Here is a 24,051-nt window from a genome sequence, read left to right on the forward strand (position 1 = left end):
AACTTTTATTTTTGACCCCAAATCTGCCCCTGCGGACTATGCACCGGGTGCGGACAATAGTTAAGAAAATACGATATTTAGTTCCAATGTTATACAAGTACGTGCAGCATTTGCGCCTACGTTCCACGGATTCTCTATGGTGCTTGTATGATTTCGTAAAATGTCTGATCTTTTGGGCACAAACAGTTGTACCTCGTAAAAAGGTAGTAACAAACTCAAGAGTTGCCCCTCACACGTACGGCAGTGATACGCAATAAAAAGCTGGTCCCTAGAAAGCGCATGTACCGCACTAATATCAGGCGGCGAGAGGAATGAGGAACTGGCGACGAGGATGGGATTGCGAAGTATTGCACATGCGGGCACTACTGACCCGACGCAGTATATCTGAACATTACGAGAGAGCCACAAAAGACCGAGTTGAGGAAAAACCTCCCCTCTATCGCTATAGTATGCAAAGTGTAACGCTTTGCCCTCTGTTGTGCCCGTGTCCGACAGCCCGAGATGAGCGGCAAGCTGGCGCTGGCTCTGATGGGCGGAGCGGCCCTGCTGCTTCTCGTGCTGGTACTCGCCTACAACACGGAACTGGAACAGAACCTGATACGCAGGTACTACGCCACGCCGGCCTCGCGTTATCTACGGCACAAAAGAACAGTTTTTCTTTTTCTATTTGTTTTGCACTGAAATCTTGAGCATGAGCAACGACATTGACGCTTAGACTTCTAGCACTGATAACAATTTAGGGTTGCTTGCTTCCCCGTTTTTATTGGCTGGGTTCCGCGATTAAAACAGTGGCCGAGTTGACATTAATAAATAAAACGGAAAGTATAGACCAACTCAATTCGCTGACGTCACACCACTACGGTGGCGCTGCTGTCGCTACTGCGCATGCGCAAAAGCTTCACTCCTCCCGATTTTAGTTGCTGCGCAAGCGCAGTGCCCACCACTTGTTGTAAGTAAAGCGGGCTTGTTTGTAAACATTGTGTTGGTGCATACGAAAGGACTGATAGGGGAAAAGGGGGGGGGGGGGGGGGGGGGGCACGTCATTTGAGTTACTGCAACGTGCTTCGCTCGATCGGGTATACTGTCACATCAGTGTAGACGGTGATTCAATCAGGTTCTCGTCAACCGCCGTCGCACGCAATTCTAAAATATATCCACAACAAAGTTGTTGTTGTACGAATCGAGAGCGGTTTCTAGGTTCTTCAAAGAGATCGAGTTACGACACTAGCGGTTCTTCGGTACTACCGAATTCCTCTAAAAAGAACAATAAATTGTCGAATGACCCAAGCACGCCTTTCTCAAGGGCAACTCAGGGATGATAACTGTATTTCTTGAAGCCCTTACAATCCTTCCACAGCGAAGGATTATGCACAAAGCACCGTTTGGCGACTGCCATCGATACAAAGTTCATTTAAAGAGCTCGAACACGAACCGAAAACCAACAAGAAGAACGTAATAAAAAATTAACTCCTTATTTAATGAACGAAAAAAAAATTATAAAAGAGCGTTACGAAATACAGTAGCCAAGCACGGTGCCATGCTTTTACTCCAGCTTTCTCCTGTTCAGTGGAGACCAAAGACCTTTGGCGAAACGTCGTGAGACATTTCAAAGGTTCAATGTGACATGTGTTTGTTGTTGTCGTGTCCAACGCAGGGCCCGGTCCTTGCTGACCCGCGCAGTCTCCGGCAACAGGTTCGGACGTGGCAGAGCACCGCACGACGCCAACAACACGCACGACGCCGCCGCAGCCGGCGGTACGCAGTCGCCCGTTCGAAAAACCATGCTTCGAACGGAAATTACGCCAATTAGCAGGACGCGCATCCGTCCGCGTTACCACAGAGAGAAATCCCCGAGTTCAGTGGTCTAACGGCAGCTGCCACCGAAACACGCTTCCGTACATCGACATAAGCCTCTGAAGCGTTGGCAAACGTACGTACAGTCAAACGCTACTGTGAAAAAAGACCCGTTACATGGAGTGCAGCGAGCTCGTCAGCGTCCAAATGAATGCTGGGGACTATACCTGTATAAAATCGATCGTAGCGGACAGCAACTCTGGACAACACCTCCTCTTACAGAATAGGGCGCAGTCCTGGATCTTCTAGACGGTCAGCCCGGGTAACAGAGGGGACGCGAGCGCTGTGTCAACGTTCAGCTGGGACTCGTGTGGTCACTGACTGAACGCGAGTCTCAGCGGAACGCGAGTCTCACTCGAATGCGGGTTTCAGCCGAACGTCTGACGTAGCACTCGTGCATAATATGGGCTAACCCTCAGTAAGTGACGTATAGAGGTCAGCATTTTACATCTAGATGTTGCAGAGGCAACGCAAACTAGCGGGCGAGGGAAGGCGCACGACAGCAGTACCAAATACTTGCAGTACCGTTGGCTGTCTCTCTCTCTCTCTCTCGTGTCATGAAGAGGACACTGCAAAAGCAAGGACGTTCACATAATTTTTTGCCCGCGAAAACGGATGGATGGATGGTAGAGGTAACGGGCGGCAGCTTGCGGCACCTAGCCTAACATTTCGTCATCCCTTCTCTTTCATAATTTGTATAAATTTTGTTCCAACCCAACTCTCCCCCCCCCCCCCCCCCTTTTTTTTTAAATGTGTTCCCATTGCTTATTTTTATCTGTATTTTAACCCCTCCCTCGATCATTTTCACCAATCTTCCGCTCTCCTCTTAGTTATCGTAATTCCTTCCCTATCCATTTGTCCATTAATGTCTGCGAATCCCAATGCCCCCTCCAAATCCGTAATCATCCCCCCCAAGTGGCTGGGACGAAGCCCCGTGCACCTTAAAATTACATATTCCATAGTCTTCATTTCGCGGTTGCATCGTCGCAACTACTATGGCCGAACTACATAGGGCATATCTTCGACGTATCTTACCGGCGTTCTGGCGAACGTAATCGCCGGGACGAGCGCTTCCCCGGACGCCTGAACGTCGGCGTAAATACGCGCGTATTCGCCGATCCGACCGAGAAAGATCTCGGCGTTTCGACGTAATTCGGCGCAATTCGGAAGCGTACTGGCACGGTGCCGGTCAATCAGCTCCCGAGTTAACAGCCAGAAGTTGCTCGAGGATTGGCTTGCCAAGCTTTGCGGCCTGCTGGCTGGCTGGTCACGTTCGCCGGTTTATCGGACAGTACGAAATCGATATGTGGGTCGGCCTATAGACTTTTTTTTTTTTAAGATTTGTTGAATGCGTCTTTGCACGTTCCGCCGCACAGACGACGCCTCCGCGCCCTCTCTGGCCAAGCCGTCGGCGAGTCCCCCTGAATCCGCCCCGCTGCCCGAAGACCCCGAGGAGTTCGAACACCGGCTCCGGCAGATGGTGTCCCGGTTCTGGGTGCCGTTCCTGGCGGTCACGTCGCCCCCTGTCCAGGCCCGCGAGCGGAGGAGCGACGACGTCTCCGGCGGCAAACGGGACGAGGACAACCGGGACGACGACGACGACGTCACCGCGACGTCGCCCCCCGAGGAGTCGCTGCCGCCGCACGCCCTGGAGTCGCCCTTTAGGAGATCCCGAGGACGGGACAACTGGTTCCTCGTGCAGGTAACTATGCGGCACGCTACGTCGCCGGCGATGAAGAACGCCAGACCGGGCCCGGCATGCCCCCATTTTCTATCCCTTCGAAATGGACGCATACTATTCTCTCTTTTGTTTACCGTTCCTGCAGTCTCGATAACGGAAGGCGCCACAACACCACTCGACTCAACCACACATTGTAATCCTGGAGCGTGGCGAAACGAGAGATAGGACGAACACTAACACTGAAGTGACTTAACCTAATTTGCAACCTAACCTAACCTGGTCTAACTTAAACTACCTTCACCTAACATAACCCGTCAGGTAAATCTGTTTACCTTTTGCCCCTCCACTTGAGCCTCAAGGAGTCCAAATAAAGATTATTATTACTATAACTTAACTTCAACCTAACCCAATCGCTAAACCAAAGACGGGCTTCGCATTTGTGTTTTGTTCCTCTGCACGCTGGCTACAATCTCTCTTCTTATCCACCTCGATTAAACACTCCCTTTGAATGCAATGCAAATCTCCGTCCAAGAACAAAACACAGAACCAAACAGACATCGCAATACATGACCGAACGTCTGCAATTGAACATGCATGTATGTGCCGAGTGCAAGCACTCGAAGCATCCGCTGCGAGCGATTACGGGGCACGGAACGCGTGTTCCCCCGTGCGACAGAGTGGGACAAAATTCGCGTAAAGACGAGAGTCTGCTCGAGGCACCCCGATCACTGATCTAATCATTCTCCTCGTTTGGAGTCGCCTGCGACTGTCGGCGTTGCGAAGCGTTGCGCACTGAACAAAAGGACGCCCGACACCGGGTTGACGCGTTTAATGGGGGAAGAGGCCTAGGTAGTGTTGGTAAAACTCAGTAAACAGCCCGAACGCTAAACAAGGACTGCCCTAATGTCAAACGTTTGAGGGACCTTCTGAACACAGACTTCGGGTGATATCCTGTGGCTTTCTGTGCACCGCAGCGAAGCCCGCCGTTCCCGGAGGTGTCGCGATTATAGTGCTCGTCTATATAGTTCCACGCTATGCAGTCCCTGGAGTTCTGATTTGTCTTGCGCATGCGCGGTAGGCCAGACGTCGCCACGGAGCCCTGGATTCCCCCCACGCAAACCGCACCGACGACGACCAGCTGTGGCAGGAAGACACGGACGACGTCGGGCGCCTTTGGGACGACCTCCGATGATCGAAGCCACGAGGACCACGGCCACCGCCCGAAAGACGCCGCCACTCAACTTCGCTTCCCGATAATCATAGCCTACTATACATAACATCATCAAATATTTTAATTTTCCCGCGCGATAATAAATACCGAAGTCATTATTTTATTCGCATTTGAATTACTGTTCCTTAGTCTGGGGAACAACCGCGGGAACGAACCTCGAGAAAGCGCACCTGACCCAAAAGAAGATGCTACGCACTATACTTTGGCATACAAAAAACATATCCGAAACATATAATACGCTCAACATTCGTAACCTTTAATATTACAAGATATGCTTGACGACTATTGTCAAGTGTATACACCAAATTTTCGATTGAACATCGGTAAAGAAATGTTGGCCTACCGAATTCCCTCACATCTAACCTTGTTGCTTTCTCACGATAGTCATATAGACGCTTGCAAACAGTCGAGCTTCGAGAGCCAGTCTGGCCACCGAGGATGGAAGAAAAGCTTTGTTTGGGCGCCAGCCAGGAAGCCATAGATACATCTCAGCAATGCTTGACTCTCAGACGATCTACCAGCAGGAAGATTGCGGCTCCCAGAGGCCGTATTTGCGAGCGTCTATAGACACCATGAGTCTTCGATGGTTAAGAAACAACATGCGTATACATTTCCATTCGCGATCTAATGCTTTGATTATTGAACAGTATTGTTCATGTTGTTCGTAGTGCAGATTCTTGTTGACCGTACTATTTACTTGTTTATTTGATATTATTTTGGGGTCTTTGCCAAGTGCTGAGTGCTAAATTCACACTGCTGCTGCTGCGGAATGTACAATGGCCGAAAGCTCGTCGTGCCGCCTGATGCACCTTTTTAATCTCGGTTCCCACCATTTTTACTTGGAATGAGAATAAATCGGTATTCTATTATTAATACCCACGATCTCGGATCTTTCGTAACAAGAACAACGGAGGGGCACAACCGTCTAATGCCTGATTCACAAGGTGCAATTTGCCTCGAGATTTCGCAGCTGTGACGTTAAACACCGCGGCTTCCACCACACTTTTTTTTTTCAGCACGAGCGCCGTTGCAATTGCGAAGTCTTCAGTAAAATCGCACCATACATGTGCATCAGGCTCAAGATTTGCCCATGCTCAAAATACGGGAATGTCTCGAAGTAGGAAATCAGTTTCCGGTTTGATCTCCGGTGTGATCAAACTCTCGATTGCCGGACTGTATAAGTTAGTGTGATGAATCGAGACTTTCATATTACAAAAAATATATTAAACTTCGTTCCAGCTTCGGTCCGAGCGCGCCCGATGTTATGAGCCGAATGGCCAATCAAACAACGAAAGAGGCCCAACGTCATGGCGTGCTCTCTGCAGTTGATGGGACCAGCCGGTATTCGCAGTCTCTCAATGTGTGCTCTTCCGCCGGCTTGTCCTATCAAGCGCGGAGAGGACGCCATGACGGTGCGTTTTTTGCGCTGTTTGATTGGCCCTTCGGCTCATAACATCGGCCGCACTCGGACCGTAGCTGAAACAAAGCATAGCAATAAGTATTAATAATACGGTTATACCTCGTGTCTGTACCGACAACTGAGAACACTTCAGAAAAACGCCTGATGTAATGTTTTGACGCCTTCATATGACGTCACCGCTCTCCAGATTCAAATTCGTGGCCATATTTACTATAACTTTCACAAAGCAAAAAAAACAAAAAAAAAAAAAACAATGTGCACACAACTGATTTGGGGCACGGCGGTGAATGTCACATCCATGTAATTAAAAAGTATGACAGAAAAAGGAAAACAAAAATCAAAGAAAAATCTGTGTCTTCGTGGACGTCCAGACATTTTGAAGTGCACTGTCGTATACAAGAGGGACAGCGCGTCCTATGGCCGTTGACGGTCTCTCCCAGCATCCTCCAGACGGGATGTCCCCATCAACATGAAACATACAGGAACCTTTGTACAGTAACACTGAATCATATAAACCTCTTCCCAACATCATTTACTTCCTCTCTTTCTCTCGCTCTGCCTCAACAATCATAAAAAAGAATTGAAATGCAGAAGCTGACGGCATATTCTGAATCACCCTGAGATCCTTCACACTATTCCGTTGCGCAAGTTATTTCTTTTCACGCAAAAATAATCAAATCCTGCTAATGAAGATGAAACTATATTACTATTAATATTTACGCGAGATAATAACCTCCGCTAAAGCTGCTTTTCCCAAACTGCGTCCCCCGAGAAGCTATATATATATAATGCGAACATGCAAAAAAAAAAAAAAAAAAAATTGCAAATGTACGGAGGTGTGCTCATCCGGTATACCATCGCCTCATAAACCCGATTCGACGGCCATTTGTAGAATTAACGGCACTTTGGAAGGGATCACATCGACGGGGCCGTTAAAACGGATCATCAATTCCGGGCGCCGTCCAGGGCTGCGCGCATGCAGATTCTCGAGCTGCGCCAAAGTTCCAAGATAGGGTCAGCGCGCAGCGAGAATATCTTTCGCCGCTCGGCAAATCGCTGAAATATTTATCGCTCGGAGAAACAAAAAAATGAAACAAAATTATCGGACTATGTAAGCCCATTTCGTCTAATCCCCGCACAATTTATTCCTGCCTACTTTGCCGAGCATGGTAAAAAAATAAAAAAATAAATAAAAAATAAAAATAATAAGTACGGCTTTAATTTAGATTGGTGACCCCGTAAAGTTCACTTCCCTATTTATCGCCTCAATGAAGCGCGAAACCCCCCCCCCCCCCCCAAAAAAAAAAAAAAAAAGAAACACACAAAAAAAAAACCGGTAGTTTGTCGGAATAGTCTTTTAAATTCGGTTATTGTACAGTCCCCCTCCCCCAAACTCTCTTCTCCCTCCACCCAAATAAATAAATAAATAAATAAAGTGTTTTTTACAGCAAAAATAAAGTTTCAGGGCTAAGCGCTATCTCATTCAGAAGTTACGAGTGACTGTGAAAATTCCGATATGGAAAATCGGGCCAGTTTTCGGCCGCTCTCGCAAACCGGCGCCGTTGAGCTCCGCGCATATTCAAAGCTCCGTGGGCCGCCATGTTTCTATTGAAAATTTCAGAAAATCGAATAACCCTCTCAATAGAATAGCGGTTCGTTCTAAAACGTTAGAATCTGATTCGGACTGAAAACGCTACATTTGAGCGAAAAAAAAAAAAAAAAAGCGTTCCGCAATGCGTAATTTATTTTCGCAATTAAAAAAAAAAACAAAAAAAAAAACAGCTTTTTTTTGGGGTGGGGGGGGGGGTGGGGGGAGGGATAGTTTACTTTAAAAAACTAATAAAACGTGCCTCGATATACGATCGGGTGATGACATATAGCAACAGGAAGCAGAGTTTAGAACGCCCCGTCACACTTGTAGTGACTGACAGCTTGAGAAATGCAAGGCGTGGTTTATTCTATTCACGCTCCGTGATTGGTCCTTCCTTCCGACCGGTTCTCGGTCGCAGCCTCATCGGCTGATAACCGTAGATCGTCTTCGCCGTCCCGCAATGCTCTCCGCAACCCGCTACGATACCCGCGGGACTCTACAGTCAAGGGCCATCGGCGCGCAGGCGCAGTGGCGGCTTTTTCGTTGCGGAGGGCTTAGCGGAGGGGGATACACGGTCTACGAAAACTCCCTAATAAGATACCCGCCACGTTTCTTAAACCTCGATACAGTAAACCAGATAAAAAAACAGGAACCCTTTCAAACGTAGTTATGCGAACGCAAAATCATTACGCTCCTAATATTAGATTTAAAAAAAAAATACAAAAGGACGCTTAAGTCTGCTTACGTGTAGGAATGCGAAAGCATTCCTACACGCATTTCTACAAGCAGCGCGTCACGTCTTCGTATCGCAGACGGCGCTCCGGCGATGACGTCACGCTCCTTATACTGCGCAGGCGCGGCGATGCCCGCCGGCTCCGCGCCTTCCATGACGGTGCATCGGCGTTGATGCGCTTTTCTTTGTGTTTTCTTTAATTTTCTGAGGCGCATCCACTTTGACCTTGAGCGTCCCTGATTTGACGCGTCGCAGCCATTTTAACTGCCGTTTATTTAGAAGCCTCTTTTTCGCGGACACAGCCAACATCGGCTGCGCTCCGTGGAACAGTCAATGTTTTCGCATTCAAATTTTTCATCTGAGTAAAACGTCATTCTACTTCGCTTCAGTGTAATGCCCGAGTTCCACTATAGACCATTTTAATATTTACGACTCCTCAGCGCAGCACGCACATGCTCGTTGCTTCACAAAGTGAGCAAATCACGCGCCATAGGCCAGTAGCTCTCAAGTTTTGAGCAGCGCTCCAGGTGAGCAAAACGCGTATAAGTGCGCGTTCATTGCTGTGCTTGTGCGCTATGAACGCACACATTCTGGCTGGCCGCAACGGTCCGAAATTCAGTCTGCCCACTTCGGTAGCTATCGTCACCTATAAGAGTAATCTGTACAAGCGAATGGCGGCCGCTCTTGGAGAAATAGTTAAAAGACAGAAACAGACGCGAAGCCTGGACATCGAGACTTATCTAAGCTTCTATGCGCTACGCATTTGAGGGTGTCATGTAAGTTCTTGGTTCAGTTCGGTTCAGAAAACGTGCAATACCATAAAAAACAGGGAATGGGAGATGTTTGTGTTTGTTTGTGTGTGTGTGCGTAAGTCCTTAGAATGCGCGGCTTCGGCACGCCCCAGACAGCTCACGACAATAAAACGTTAGTTTTATCAAGATGTTCACTCAACTATAAGTGCCTGGTACAAACCGGTATTTTTTTTTTTTTTTACATTGTCGAAACTGAAGCAAATAGAAACATATCTGTTCATCGGAAAACACCGTAACTTCCGTACGTCTACCGTTGATGAACATGCAGCAGATTTTATCCGCCATTAGAGTACAACAATTCGGTCTGCTATTTCAGCCACTAGATATGGCACCGAATTTGTGAAAGGGTCTATTGGGAGCGAATGCTAACTGGACTGCGATTCATGCCCGTGTGGACCGTGAATTTTCTAAAACAGGCAACGTGCATGGAGCGACAAAGAGAAACCAGAGAGTTTGGTCAATGGGAGGCGCGGGCAGAGCCAGGGGGTGCACCAGACGCAAACAGAGGGCTTGGCATGCTCTCTTGGCCAAGCAGAAGCCAAAAAGAACCCCTAGCGGTGGTAGCGAGAAACAGTTTTGGTTGTTTTAATAAGCACGTGAGAGTTAAATGTAGTAACCCTTCATGGTTGCAAAAAGGGGGCACGTGATGTTTCGTTCAGGATCATGCAGAAAGATGTAAGAAACGAATGGGCCGCTCGAACTCTGTTTTGCTCGGACAGAGTGTGACCGCTCGAACGACAGATTCAAAGCCCTCGGAGCTTGGCGTACAGATTATGTCGATCGTTCCGCTAGTCGCACTTTTCCACCGTCATTTTGGATGACCGCGATTGAAACATCACGTGCACCATATTTAAAATCTCCGAGCGTTACTCGAACGCACTTATTAAGTTTGTTTCTCGCGACCACCGCCAGGGTATGATTTCCAGCTTCCGGTTGGCCACGTTCGAATTTCTGAAGACGGGAACACGCCCAGCCAGCTTTCGGCCAATGGCATCGCCTCATTTGTCTCCAATACTTCCAAACGAATGGCCAAACTCTCTCCATATACGGCTCTGAGAAAAATAACCGACACCGACAAGCCTCAAAAGGCTGGTTCACACTACCCCGTTTTCTTACGTTACGTTACGAAAAGTCACCGAGAAATCTGTGCTTCATATTAAGCGTGGCCACCAATTCAAGGAGATAGCCTGACACGCGACATTCGAGACACAAATGTTTATGGCGCAATGCGACACAGCTTGTGTCACACGGGACTCTCACTCCTACGCCAATGTGACTAAAGCCTCGTTCAAGCAAAACCGTCATCCGTCATCCGCTAAACACTTCGAATGCCGGTATAGCAAACGCATACCGACACTTTCCTGTACGAAATGTTTACTGCGGACATTTCTTCGCCGAGATGTGACGAGCACGAGGGAAAACGGACGAAGTTCTAAAGGCAGAGGCTCGTCAACAACTTCAATCGCCCGTAGCTTCGAGGTGGGCCGCCCACGGCACGTTGCGGCGTCTAATGCGTTTCTAATGCTCGGTATACGGTATTGTCGAGTAGTTGTTTTCCTCGTTCATCGGTAGCACGCGGCAGAGTGTAAAGAGTGTCTCTTGGGTCTTTCTACGAAATCTATAAACGTGACGACTGCAATGGTGCGTCGAGATGCGATAGCTCCGACGCTTACAAACTAATGGTTCTCGGAGTGTGGCTTGCGGCACAATTCAAATGTAGTTACGCATACACCAGGCTGTACTAGCCGCCGTTAGGTTATAGCACCGGTTACTCTCGCCAACTCTAACGACTAGACAAAGAAGCTGTTAGTGGCTGGTATGTACGTCGACAATTGCATAACCGATCAGTTGTTCGATTACGTCGGATTACAGCGTTTCTTTCGTTTTACCCAGCTAAACGGTGCGAAAATCGCGCTATTAAAAAAAGGAATGCTCAAATAAAAATTGCCTCGCAGATTCGATCTCAAGCATAACATGTAAGCTGGCAGTCAAAGAAACTTCCATAACCACAAAAAAAAAAAAAAAAGTATTTATTAGGTTTAAGATAATACGACCTCATCTCTCGTCATACGGCATAAAAAAGTAATTATTTTTGTTTCTTTTTTGCTGCAACAAATATTTGTTCGAGGTATGCAACGAAGAAGGTACATGCAGGGCCGTAACCAGGGGGGGGGGGGGGGGGGGGGGGATAGGGGGTTCTGACCCCCCCCCGAAATTTTTTTCTGTGTACGGCCCTGGTCGGTGCACTTGCAGTCAGCCAATTTTAATCTCCACCTCTGCGCACGCGCAGTGGCGCCGGTCGGCTACCGGGTACCAAACCGGGACCGGTTTTCCGGTTTGCTATAACTCTCCATTATATGCCACCGATGCACATGATTCATAGGCGAAAATAAGACAATAGACATTTTCAAAATGGCCGCCGTTGTCCCCGAAACCCCCCCCCCCCCCCCCCCCCCCCCCCGAAATTTTTTTCTGGGTACGGCCCAGGGTACATGCACCTTACTAACATCCGATTTAAGAGAGCGCCAATTCGATCGCCTGAAATGGGAAACCGCACATTTACTCCTACCCTCCACGCACGTGCCGCCCTAAGGGTGATATTCACTCGGGAAACATGCAGCTGCCCCGGCGAGAATCCCCGCCACCTCAAGCACGCCTCCCTCAAAGTCCGCTCAAACCCCTTCGTCCGATTTCCCACGCTCCCATCTTCTCCGCCGAAATCGATAACGGAATACCAAGCAGCAGCACAACCCTTTCGAGGGCCAGACTCGCAGACGATAACCTAGCCGTCCAAAAAACAAGCACACAAAAAAAAAAGAGATGAAAACACCCACACAAACCGGTGGCAACAGCCAGCCAACCACGGAAGGGAGAGCGGGATACACGACGAGACTCGTCGGATGCGGCGAACGAAGAGCAAGCAGGGAGTCGCCCCCGACGACGCAGAGCCCTCGGCAATTAAGTCGAGCATCCAGCGCGATCACGGTCACCGGATCCAGTTCTACACGGTACAGCGGCAACCACCCCTCCTCCTCCCCGATCAGTAACCGCGCCAGACTGCAAGCTCCCTCGGCGGAATGCCGTCCACCTCGTGAATCTCAAACGACGATCCCTCCGACCAACTTACAGCCAAAGAAAGGGAACCGAGAAAACAATATAAAAAATCGAAGACGGCTACGAGCCTACAACCACAACATTATCTTGTCCTCGCATTCTACCCTCTCCCCAAATCTCTCTCCCATTAATCTATTCCATCCTCAAGCCTCTCAGTTCAGCATTTCTTTTTTCCTTTTTGAAACCCATTACCGCAATCCCCTCTTCTCCGCTCTGGGAGCCTCTTGAACGTCCAGTCCTTCATCTCTTCCAACTCAGTATTCCCTCTTCCCTTTTACGAGCGTCAAGTGGAGAGGAGGGAAGTAACGGAAGCGATTAATTAAACCCAGAGTGAGAGAGTAAGCTTTTTTCTCTCTCTCTCTCTCTCTCTAGCGTGTCCACGACTTTCCAATGATTGTTCCGGCAGAGCAGCGGTCTTTGGAGGACATCCCAGGACCTCTTCTCCAAGGACGACCGCTGGACTTGGCGGCGCAGTGGGAAGAAACCGACACGGCCGACCCGTTCATCTTACGCGTGTGTGCGTTTGTGTGCGCGTGTCTACGCATGCGCGAGGGTTATGTACGTGACCTATAAAACAGCGTCACGGAACGTCTTTTAGCGCGGCATCGCTCTCTTCATCCCACCCCGTACGCGATGTGTTCGCGCATAACGTTATCGCCGTGTCAATTCGCTGCCCACCGCAAGCTCCCGAAGGACAAAAGGCGAGAAGACATAATGGGGGATGGTGAACGAGTGCGTTCCTCCCAAGCTGATTATAAATTGTATCCGCTCGAATGACAAATCGACGGGAAAAATAAGCGGACGAAATGGCGGGGAGCGAATGTGGTCAGCCTTTTCGTGAATTTCTCGAGAGCTTCAGGGGGACCAACGATTTCGTTATTCATTTATGTTCCTTTACAGGAAACGTCGACATGCGTGAAAAAATGAGTGAATGACCGTCACCGCACTAGAGACACTTCTGCGTTATGATTGGCCAGCGCAGCAATCTCTATTGCCTGTGGAACTATGATAAGGCACTCGCCATACCCTGTCTTTTTTAGTGACTATAATGAAGAAAATGATTAGCACGGATGTAAAAAAATTAACATTATAATGCAAAAGAAGAGTGAACACTGAATTTAGTTAATTACTTCGAGTGAACTGAACCAATCCCCTGATATTAGCAAAATATAAGCACGATGCACTTCTATACCTTCCACAAAATTATCGCGTTCCGTTGTTTTCGCAGCTGTTCGTAAAATGCAGTCGAAATATTACTCAACCCGAAATTTCCCGGAGAAATTCGGAAAAGCAAGGGTGGTTACTCCTCGCAGAAAACGATACCGTCACTAGCAGTAGCACACAGCTACGCGAAATCCTTCCACGTAACGACGCGAGCCTCGAAATCCGGTTGGCACAGCGAGGAAAGGCGAAGACGCAGCTATAATACAAAAATAAAAAGGCCCAGCAAATAAAACAAAAATGGGCGGCTCGTCACTTCCCCGTTAAAACCGAGGCAATCGCTCGCCACGTCCAGATATTTCAGCAATGCCGGCTGACGCGAACTGAAAAAAAGGAGAACCATTACAAAGAAGAAGGCACTCAACGAGCGCGGTAGTTCCTCCTGGCGATTCGACGCGTGCAACAACCTTCCCCCGCAAGCGTCCAAGTGCTCGAGACTCTTTCCTCCTAGCGTACATCGTCCGTCAATTTAGTTTTCTCATTTTTTTTTTTTTTTTTTCACTTCTGTTCGATGCTTCAGGGAGAGCCCGGCCTCGTCGTCTCTTCAACTCGAAAGCCGAGCCCTCGCCGTCACGTCCCGGACTGGACCAGGACGACCTAGACGACGAGGCCTAGGCCTTTCCCCGGCAAATTTTATCACTGGTGGCGTCAGCATCGCCGAGCGCGTAGCGTCGTCTGTTGCTTAGGGAGAGTCGGGGATCCACAAACGATGACGTCAAGCTGAGGCCTTGCCTTCTAGGCGGTACCAACTGGACGCCCACTGTCCGTTGCGCGGATCGGCGTTCGCTTCGGGGGGAGTCTGACATTTCCTCAAACTCGCGTCATCCTTCAGAAGGGATTCCTCGCCAGGGTGCACCTGATCCTTCCCCCATTGTTTTGAAAACTTTCCTGCTGCCTAGAGCGCGCCAGTAGAACGCCACCCTCGACCGTGTCTAATTTTAAGTTGACTCCATTTGGAGTCGACTGTAAGGACGACGGATGCCTCTGACCGCGATTGTACCACCTGCACACTAGGAATAATGCGTCTCTTGGTGTCTCCGTCCCATTATTTTTGCGCTTTGCACTTCCACGGCCAATGCTACGAGCTGAATGGACAAATCATAACAGCGTCATGTTTCCCTACGTGTTCTATCGCAGCTGAGCTATTCGTGTACGGGCAAGGCCCAGTGACTAGCGCTTTCAACACCGTTTGATTGGTCCCGGCGTCCGTACGTGCTTGCGCTGAAACGAAGCGTAGTAAACTCCCGTTCCGCGCCACCAGAATAACCGACAGCGAGAATCATGGACGTCCATGGCATCTTCGAAATGGCAACTTCGTGAACGAGTAAAATAAGCTCCGAGTTGCGTAAAAGACCGATTTCACCAGCCAGTTTGGTTGCGCCGCCGCTGCCGCAATGCATCGAGGGAACTTGAGTCGTTCTGCACGTGCGACAACCTGTCTGGAGCTCTGTGCGTGCAGAGCAGGAAGCGGCGCGAGCCGTCTCGTGCACTGCTGCCTGCCTCCTGCTAACAAAAGTTACGGCGGCGGCGTGCATGCGCCGAACGCTCTGTGAGACCGGTCTAATCAAAAGCGGCGAAACACAAAAAGCTCTCACATTTGAAAAAAAAAAAAAAAGTATACGACTACCGAAGGCGCAGTACTCCACTACGGCGAGGGCTCTCTGCAGCGTTTACACGAGCGAGCGGCATCTTTAGGGAGGGGTTTCCTCGCACGAGGGCTCGGCTAAACGAACAATTTTTCATTCGCAAAGTACCGTTTCACTACGTTACAAGGGCTTACGTCCCGTTACGATCGCGAGCCACCGGAACATCCGCGCTTCGTATGTCGCGTGCAAAACTACTCGAATTGGTTGCCACGTTTTGCAGGGAATATTCGCTGGCGTCCATATTTGACGGCGAGCTTTCGCAGTTCTGTTGCAATGTGGATTCCGCACCATCGAGACTGCCGTTCTTAGCAGGCTATTCATGTGAGCTCGTTCCGAGCGTGCGCTCTAAACATCGCCCTCAAATATGGCGTCCAGAAAATACCCCTTATACGAAGCATGCGTATGTTCAGGTGGCTCGAGGTCCTATCACAGCGTAACGTACTCAAACACATCTGCGCGGACCTTACGTCTCGTCCGCAACAGATCACAGAACCAATACCACGAGAGGCCCGCACCTCACCCCCGCTGACGTCATCACTAGTGGATCGACGCAGCGCCGCCTATAGCTCGCGTCAGCATCCCGACAGCGCATAACGTCACGCCATGGCTTCTAGGCGGTATTAGCAGAGCACGCGGGTGAGCAGCGTCCTTACCGAACACCTTACTCCATTCGCGAAACGATTGCGAAATAAAGCGCACACGCGCGCTCGCACTCGGCTCTCTGCGCACTACGGCACGGTGGCACGTTACCACGGCGCCCGATCGGCCCCTCGCGCACTCTCGCGCCGTTCTGGAGGGAAGACAGCAGGCGGGCGGCGGCGGCGAGGCGTTCAGCGGCGCGGAGCCGCCGATCATCCGAACCGGCCGGACGAGTCCCCCGCGAGAAATCTCCGGCGCGTGAAGGCGAAAGTCTTCGGCGGCGTCGACCCAGATGCCTACTCCGCTGACCGGTCTCGTTCTTGGGCATCCTCGGAGGAGGAGGAGGAGGAAGGAAGGAGGACGCATCATGGCCCGACGAGGGACGGCTTCTTCTCCGAGAAAGAAACAGGCGTAATCGCCCCGCTGGGAGGAAGGGAAATGGCGGCTGCTCTTCCCGGTGCTCTTCCTGCGAGGCCCGCTGGCCCCTACTCGGCACGCAGCACGGGGCTACGCAGCCGGCGTCCGGATGCTAAGGGGTCAAAGAGGAAAACAGGATTCCTCCTCCCCTCCCTCCCTCCGACGGGATTGTTTTCTGCCGCCGCGGAACAGAACGGCCGATCTAGATTCCGGCGCCGGATTCTCACTGGTTCAATGGGGGCTCTCTTCCGTTACTTTGTACCGCGTGCAGGTGCGAGGCATACGGTCAGAAAGTGAGGGAGAGGAGGAGGTGAGAGTGCCCGGTGGTTCCTCCAAGGCACTGAGCTCTGGTTGGAATGATTTGTGGGTAGACGTAATGCCAGCTGCCTTTGTCTAAAAACAAAACAAAATCAATATGGATTTTAATTGCTACAAGACAACAAAGCAAACATATTGTGGAAAAAATAATAATAATTGTTGAGTGTGTGATTAGACAGCCGGAAGTTAGTCTGCCTCCATGGGCGTCTGTGCTGTGCTGTTTTGATTGGTGCTGGTAGTGACATTGCTTAACAAATTACAATAAAAAGAGGAGGTGGTATGAAGGGGAAGGCCCTATAGGTCTCCACCTGTTCCATCCTGCGGGGAGGTGAAGCCAAAAAGGAGACACGTGTGCCTTGGGTAGAAAAGCTACAAACACAGTCCTCTGACCTGGGACCAACAACCTGTTCGGGTCGGGCCTGCACCAGCTATAGAACACAATAACGCTTTCCAGGCTGCACATGACGTGGATATCTGTTTTTCTTTTCCGTTTCCACAGATGATTTAGCTGTTCGAGGTCGCCTTTCGTCCAACATAAAGCAAGCTCCCTTTCTAATTTGTTAGCGCATGGTCGAAATAAAAGGCAGGATTAGGCAACGGCACAAATCTTATCATTACGCTGCGCGCTGCGGAACGCTACCGGCAACTGTACACAACAGGCGAGACCACTTGACGGAAACGAGCGCAGCTTCCAAAACGCTGCCTTCCGCAAGCCGCCCACCACACACAGCCCGCTCCACTTGACGGCGACCCCGACGTGGAAGGAAGCAGCCGGGTTGCTGCCCTCCGCGCTCCTTTTCTCCCGGGTTTATAGTACGCCGCGCCCGGTCTTTTACAAACAAAAAAACAAAAAAAAAAAAAGAAAACGGGCGGTTACAAGCCGGCCAATGTTGTAGGCCACGGGAGTACGTGCGCGCGAGCAATGTTGCCTCGAATGATGGTTGAACAGCACGAGTGCCCGTACTTAGCACGGATGCGAAGTATACACGCGTTCGATATGCCTCGTGTGGGTTTGGAGGTATCTCTAACTTTGGATTCGGGGGCCTACGGCGACGCTGAAACTATCGGCTCGACAAGACGGCAACCCTGGTGATCAGCTCCATCGTGTGACGGAAAGCTCGTACCGCGGTACCGCAAAACGTGGGTGGAAACATCTGGAGAGTTTTAGTAGATCGTTCCGATACCTCCGATAGCCCCGATAACGATACTATGCATGCACAAGGGAGGCGGTGGCGAAGTATCGGGTATCGTTATCGGAGTCTCTATTATGTCCCACTCTCTATTATGTCCCACATTTTTCTTTTTTGTTCAGAAGCGCGTGAAGGTGCGTGTCCCAGCACGGGTCTGTGGCGCTGACTGTGCTATTCGCGACTCCAGCGACCTATAGGGGGCGCCCCCACCAAACAAACATGGCGGCTGAGTCCAGGTCGCGGCGGCTCGGCCGGGCCGCCTGAACAGGTGGCGCGTTCGATTTAACAGATTTTCTTTTGTTTAATGCCCAATTTTATAGGTATTTGAACTGAGACGGTTAAGTGTAGCCGGTGCAGATAAACTTGCAAAGCATAGTTTTGTTTTGCCGGTGTTTTTTTGTTCTTTTCGTGTCAAACTTTCGTTTCGGAGATTTCGTTCAAAACCGAAACTATGGGCTCCGGAGAGACGGTAATATACTAATCAGTTTTGATCATCTAAGGAAAGCGGCGATGACTACAGAATTCTGAATTATAGAATTCCACAGAGAGTAACTTTTCAGCTAACTCGCATGCCTCGACCATGCAACTTATCTGTCCGCGAAATCGAGCTTTTGTGCGTATCCGCCTTACGAAACAGCTCCAGTCGTCTGCTCGGCCAACAACACAGGCTGCAGGAAAATTACGCAAATTAAGCAACCGCTTGTTGAGCCAAGGACCATGTTAACCCGCCGGCGCCCCACTAAGCAGCTGATGCTCGTATTTCAATTCAGGTTTTAGTAGCAATCGAGAAGTCATTTTGACGAGCGGGTTATGCATTTTATTACGTACAATAGGGGAAGGGGGGGGGGGGGGGGGGTCCCACTAAAGCAATATTAGTATATCCTTCGGGTTAAAAGATGAGCTTAGTTGACTAGCTATTAGGTGAGCTGCTAAATAAAAGTATATTTGACAGACGGAGACATACTACTTAACCTTAGCCAAATGGTTCTATAGCCGGCAGCACGGGGACAAACTGAAGAGAGTCTTCATTGAAGATCCGCGCAGAACCTCTCTGCATTGAACGGAGAAAATTAGTATTTTTTTGTGGCCGGTCAACCTGACCACTGTAGACGTATATTGCTGCTGGCTTCGACGTCCTCGTAATATAAATATTGGAGGCGCGATAGGTCAAAATGCCGTGACAGCATCTAACGTTGCGAGACTTGTCTCCCACCTTTTGAAAACAGATAATTCCCCTCATTCATCATTTGCAGTGAGCAAGTTTTCCTGAATCAAGTAAATGCGAAATCAGCCCAACTCCTTCAGTGTGGTCCAGAGACTTTTTCGGCGAAAAGCAGCCAAGATGAATAGCCAACGCGCCGACCGGCGTGGGTGGCTCAAACTTGAAGCTAACCGAACACAACCAAACTCAAGAAAAGCAGCTATCGAACCTTCCCATTCACTTGACTGCAACATTGATGTTCCCTCCAGTATCAGTCACCAAGCAGTCGTCACTTTGAATGTGATTCGAGACAGACAAGAAATCAAAAAGTTTTCCGTGATTCCTCCCCATCCAAGAAATCGAAAGCACGCGACCGTGTGCTGTGGAGTAAACGGGCCTTCAAACACGTAATAGAAGAAAACAATCTACTGAGGCTTCACCACACTAATGATCAGTCAGGCAAACTCAAGAAATATTCGGACCTTCGTCAAATTACATTGTTCGCCACCGCGCCGACAACACGTCTCCGCGAAAGCCACCAGAGACGCGGAGGGGCGCGGAGCGACCTGGACCGGCTGGTTCCCGGTTTTCCCGCTTGGCGGCGTCCGTTTTGCTGGAGTCGCGAATAGGGATAGAGTGCCTTCATACACACGCGCGCTTTTGCTTGAGTGGTGACATCGCAGCCATTTTTCCGCCCAATCGTTTTTTTATGCATTTTGAAGTGCGCGCAATCCGGTGTTACTCAGCTCGAGCGCGTAGCTTTGGCTGATGCATAGACGCCATCTTACCGCCCAAGTCACGCACCGAGTGCGCGAGAGCGCCACGCGCTGGCACATTCCGGACAACAATGGATGTCTTCACCCTGAGACAGACAGACATCTAGGCACCCTACATAGCGACGTTTTGCTTTCGTCGATTTCTTTCTATTTTCCCCCTGAGCGCGTGCTGTCGGCATCGGGTACTACAAAGGGTGGCATTACCCTACACAGAAGGACATTGAGGCACCCTAACCTGGCCTAGTCGCAAGAGCAGTTCCGATCAGTCAGGTAAAATGCTATGGCTATTTCACTGCTTTGCTTCGTAGATATCAAAACATTATAGCATATATCAATTCACATTGCCTGCCGATTGTCGCGCGATAAATAGGTGGTATTCACTGGGCGCCATAATTGACAGCGGTGTTTGCAGCGAAGGCTCAGAACTGACCCCCCCCTCCCCTTCGCCCTTTTCTTCTGAAAAAAAAAAACAAACAAAAAACAAAAAAAAAACCTACAATCTTGGTGGTGTGCAAAGCACGTTTCAGAAACGTCGTGCAAGCTTATCGTAACCTCGTGCAGGGCAGGAAAGAACTCAGCTACGGCAGCCGGTGAAGGTTTCGGAGTCCACGGCTTTCGGAAATCTCTTTGACGAACAGCGTTGACCCACACACGTTCCTCAATTTCGAATTATCAGCGAACTGGTGAAAACGCACGTCCGGCTTGCGCAGCGAGTTGCTTGCGCAACGCGCAGCACAGCAAGGCGTGCTCGGCATTGCACAACGATGCCAATCCCTCGGGTTCCTTGCACTTCGGCACCACGACACGCTTAAGCGAGCAGGGAGTCAATAATCTTCGTGCACCGTCGCTGAGTAGCCCTTGCAAACGACGGCGGCCAGCATAACGTAACAAGCAGAAATCGTCCGCTGGGATGCTTGAAAACGAAGCAGAAAAGCACGGCGAAAGAGGTGGCAGTACAAACAAAAGCAACCTTTTCGAGTACGAACGTAACATTGGGGCAAAAGGTTGCCCGACAGACAACCAACCCGCCGTATGCCCGCTGAGAAGCCGGTGATAGTGATTTTAATATCGGTTTTAGGCTGGATCGCGGTTACCCATTAGTGAAATATTTTGTCGGTGTTCGTATTTACCCTTCCGTAAATCGATATCGGTCATTTATTTTGGTTGAACATTTGAACCGAGCTTCCCTTCAATATGAAACGGAGATAAGTCAGAAAGATGGGGGTGGTGAAAACGCATCTATTAATATCGCGACCTATCGCACCATAGCCTGCGAGGCCGTATGGTTGTCCCGTTAGCCCATGTAGTCCGAAAGGTCTACAGAGCATCGCAGTCTAGAATTCCAGTGTGCCGAGAAACTGAGAGAGAGAGAGAGGAGGAAAGAGAGAGCGCGGGCACGGCAGACGGCCAAGTTCTGATTGGAATGATCAGAGGGTAGACCTCAAGCTAGGTGCCTTTGTCTCCACTGCATTCGTCGAACGCATCCGAATGCCAGAGTCAAACGCCTGACGCCAGCGTTCCACCTTCCAACGCGTTCGACAAGTGCAGTGCAGACAAAGGCAGTAGGGGGTAGACCTAAAGCTAGCTTTAGGTCTACCCCCTAATCGTTCCAATCAGGGCTCGGAGTTCTGCTGTGCCCGCGCTCTCTCGTTTCCTCCTCTCTCTCAGTCCCTCGACGGATACTCTTACGAGTATCGAAGATTTATATTGTGATACTTCCAAGAGCATCCGAATGTACGTTTCTTTATTTTTTTTTTTTTTTTTTTACGTTTGATTAGAGAAATGGGTTACAACTCAGCATGCTTCGCGCCGAAACGAAGCAGGCTCAAAAACGTTTTGCTCATACTGCTGCTGGCTAAACGGTGTGACTCACTACCACGTGACGCACGACGTCAACAACCCCAGTCTAGCTGTCGTACATTACTGGAAGCAAATTTACGATAAGGTACGGCGTCACTTCTATATATGCTAGTACGTACACGACGGGATGCGAGTCGTCACCTCTAGATGGACTACTTTTCGCAGTATAAACAACCGTATACAATCTCAGATTTGTAATTGTGTGCCTAGTCTGATCCACTTTCCGCTCCGCTGGGAGCGCCGTGGCTCCGTTTTCTCACAGAATCACGACCAGACACGAGACAATAGGAAACAACCTTTTCGTTGTTGCTCTGCGCAAAGGTGCGGGCCACCCAGAGTCTCTTTAATGCCGCCGCGTTTGTGTCTCAAAGCGTCATTATTATGACCGGACCGAGAATGCTACATAGTAACAAATTTATACGTGTATACAACAGTTCGCGTATATACAAAATATTTGTTTGTTTCTTTGCTTCGCCCCATGCACGGAAACGACAAGTGTCGATAGAGTGCAACGAAAAATTGTTTTTAAAAACAAGGCTTACCTCGATAAGGCGCTGACTCCGGTACAGGGGGATGCACCGCTCGTTCCTGAAACGGAAAAGTTAAGACTTTAAAAATATGGCTTCGGTATCTAAATTTATGGTGGTTACTAACAGATAATCAACTATTCGCCTCGAAATTGATATAGAAAAGGCGCTGCGACTGCCCCAGTCGCAGCGCCTGCACTATCTCGATTTCGGTTTACTATAGCGAGTGTGCATGTTTATTATATGTATATATATATATATTCGTTTCCACCGTCTACGCAACGGTGGAAACGAATTGAAATTTCCCGATGCGCAGCTCGGCTTCGTTTCAATTACAGGCCCAGCTTGCACCGCGCAACATTTGTCACACCACCTCTCGTTGTTGCGCGCTGTAGCTGTTGACGTGTGAAGGGAACACGCAATAGGTGTCTCTTCTCACCGCCCAATTTCATGGCAGTTGCGAAAGGCTGTGAGCAGCGACATCTGACACCAACAGAAAGAACGGAAACTCACTCTAAAAAAAAATTCTATTAACCGGTAGGAAAACAACAACAAAAGCAGACAGGGACGGGAGTGGCGAGGCAACGCACAATGTCGAGCACATGTGGAAATTTCCAATAACTGCGTACCCCCGTAACTCAAGTTCCGTCTTCAGAACTGACGAAGGAGCTGGACAAAATGCGAATCACGTTTGCGACCAATGTATTTCGTGAGTCGTTTAGAAAGCATCCCCCCTCCCCCCCCCCCCCCCCCCCCCCCTATACTCCGCAAAGACGGCGAAAAACAAAATTACGTCCGCGTAGAAAACAACACCTTCACCGCAAAATTCAGACAAACTGACAAAAGAAAAATATATATATGTATATATTCCCTCAAAACGCACGTTTTGGAAGACACTCCAACGAGGAAGTCGGAAGTTGAAAAAAGAAAAGAAAAGATCGTTAGAAACGACACTGCAGTGGCGTTAAGACACTGTAAAAAGAGGAGCCTGTGAAATAACGCGTTAGGACGAAAAGAAAAAAAAAGAATAAAAAAAAAAGAAATGCGTAAATTATACACACCGCCACCGTCTTTACAAAGTTGACAGAATAGTCGAAGAAACGCGCAGTCCGATTCGCCAGGGTCCCACATGCACAGGTAATGTAATCACCTTCTCTCTCCCCCTTTTTTTAAGAGAGTGAGAGAGAGGAGGGAGACAGTGAAAAGAAAGAAGAGCGTTGGCTGAGGCACGCTGAAAGCACTGAAAAATTCGAGGCGACCCGGTAGCCGTTTCGGGTGCTTCCGGCGTGTACGACACGCTCATACCGCACGACCGTCCGCGCACGTTTGTAACGAGACAAAAATACACGCACAAGCAAAAGATGGAATCACGAGAGCGCTTGCAAACATAATCCGCCGACGTGTTTCGTTTTCAAACGTCACGCACCGGACCGGAAAAGACGGACAAGGCAAGGAAAAAGACGGACAAGAACAAGGCCTGCGCCTCTGCCCTCCCAAGCATCATCACTAGTGGCTCTACGCAGCGCCACCTAGCTCGCGTCAACGTCGTCGCCACCCTGCGCGTCTCGCAACTTCTCACAATAAGCGTGACGCTAGCGAGCGGCGACGCCACGCGCATGCCGCTTCGCGGCCTAATCTTGTCGAGCCGTCTGTGGCACTTCGGGGCCAGTCGCGGATCCACTAACGATGACGTCATTCGTAGGCCTTGTCGTCTTGGTAGTATTGAACAAGGGCGGATCTGGACGGGAGAGGACCCTCAAAGGAGGCAACGACGACCGCGTTCACGTTCCCCACATGCATTTGCCGCGACGTCACGCGGC

The 24,051-nt window shown here is 49.7% G+C and overlaps 1 protein-coding gene across 2 annotated transcripts in view; it reads right to left on the reverse strand.

Moving 5' to 3' along the window:
* The window catches only part of LOC115320719 (protein O-linked-mannose beta-1,2-N-acetylglucosaminyltransferase 1), a 276,034-nt gene that overhangs the window by 152,288 nt on the left and 99,695 nt on the right, over nucleotides 1–24,051 (reverse strand). For both annotated transcript variants that reach the window (XM_042289435.1, XM_042289433.1), the window contains exon 3: nucleotides 22,247–22,292. The gene's annotated coding sequence lies outside the window, so the exon portion shown is untranslated. The remainder of the gene's footprint in view (nucleotides 1–22,246; nucleotides 22,293–24,051) is intronic.

Source organism: Ixodes scapularis, unplaced genomic scaffold, assembly GCF_016920785.2.
Source record: "Ixodes scapularis isolate PalLabHiFi unplaced genomic scaffold, ASM1692078v2 PGA_scaffold12__126_contigs__length_90152505, whole genome shotgun sequence".
Classification (NCBI taxonomy): Eukaryota; Metazoa; Arthropoda; class Arachnida; order Ixodida; family Ixodidae; genus Ixodes; species Ixodes scapularis.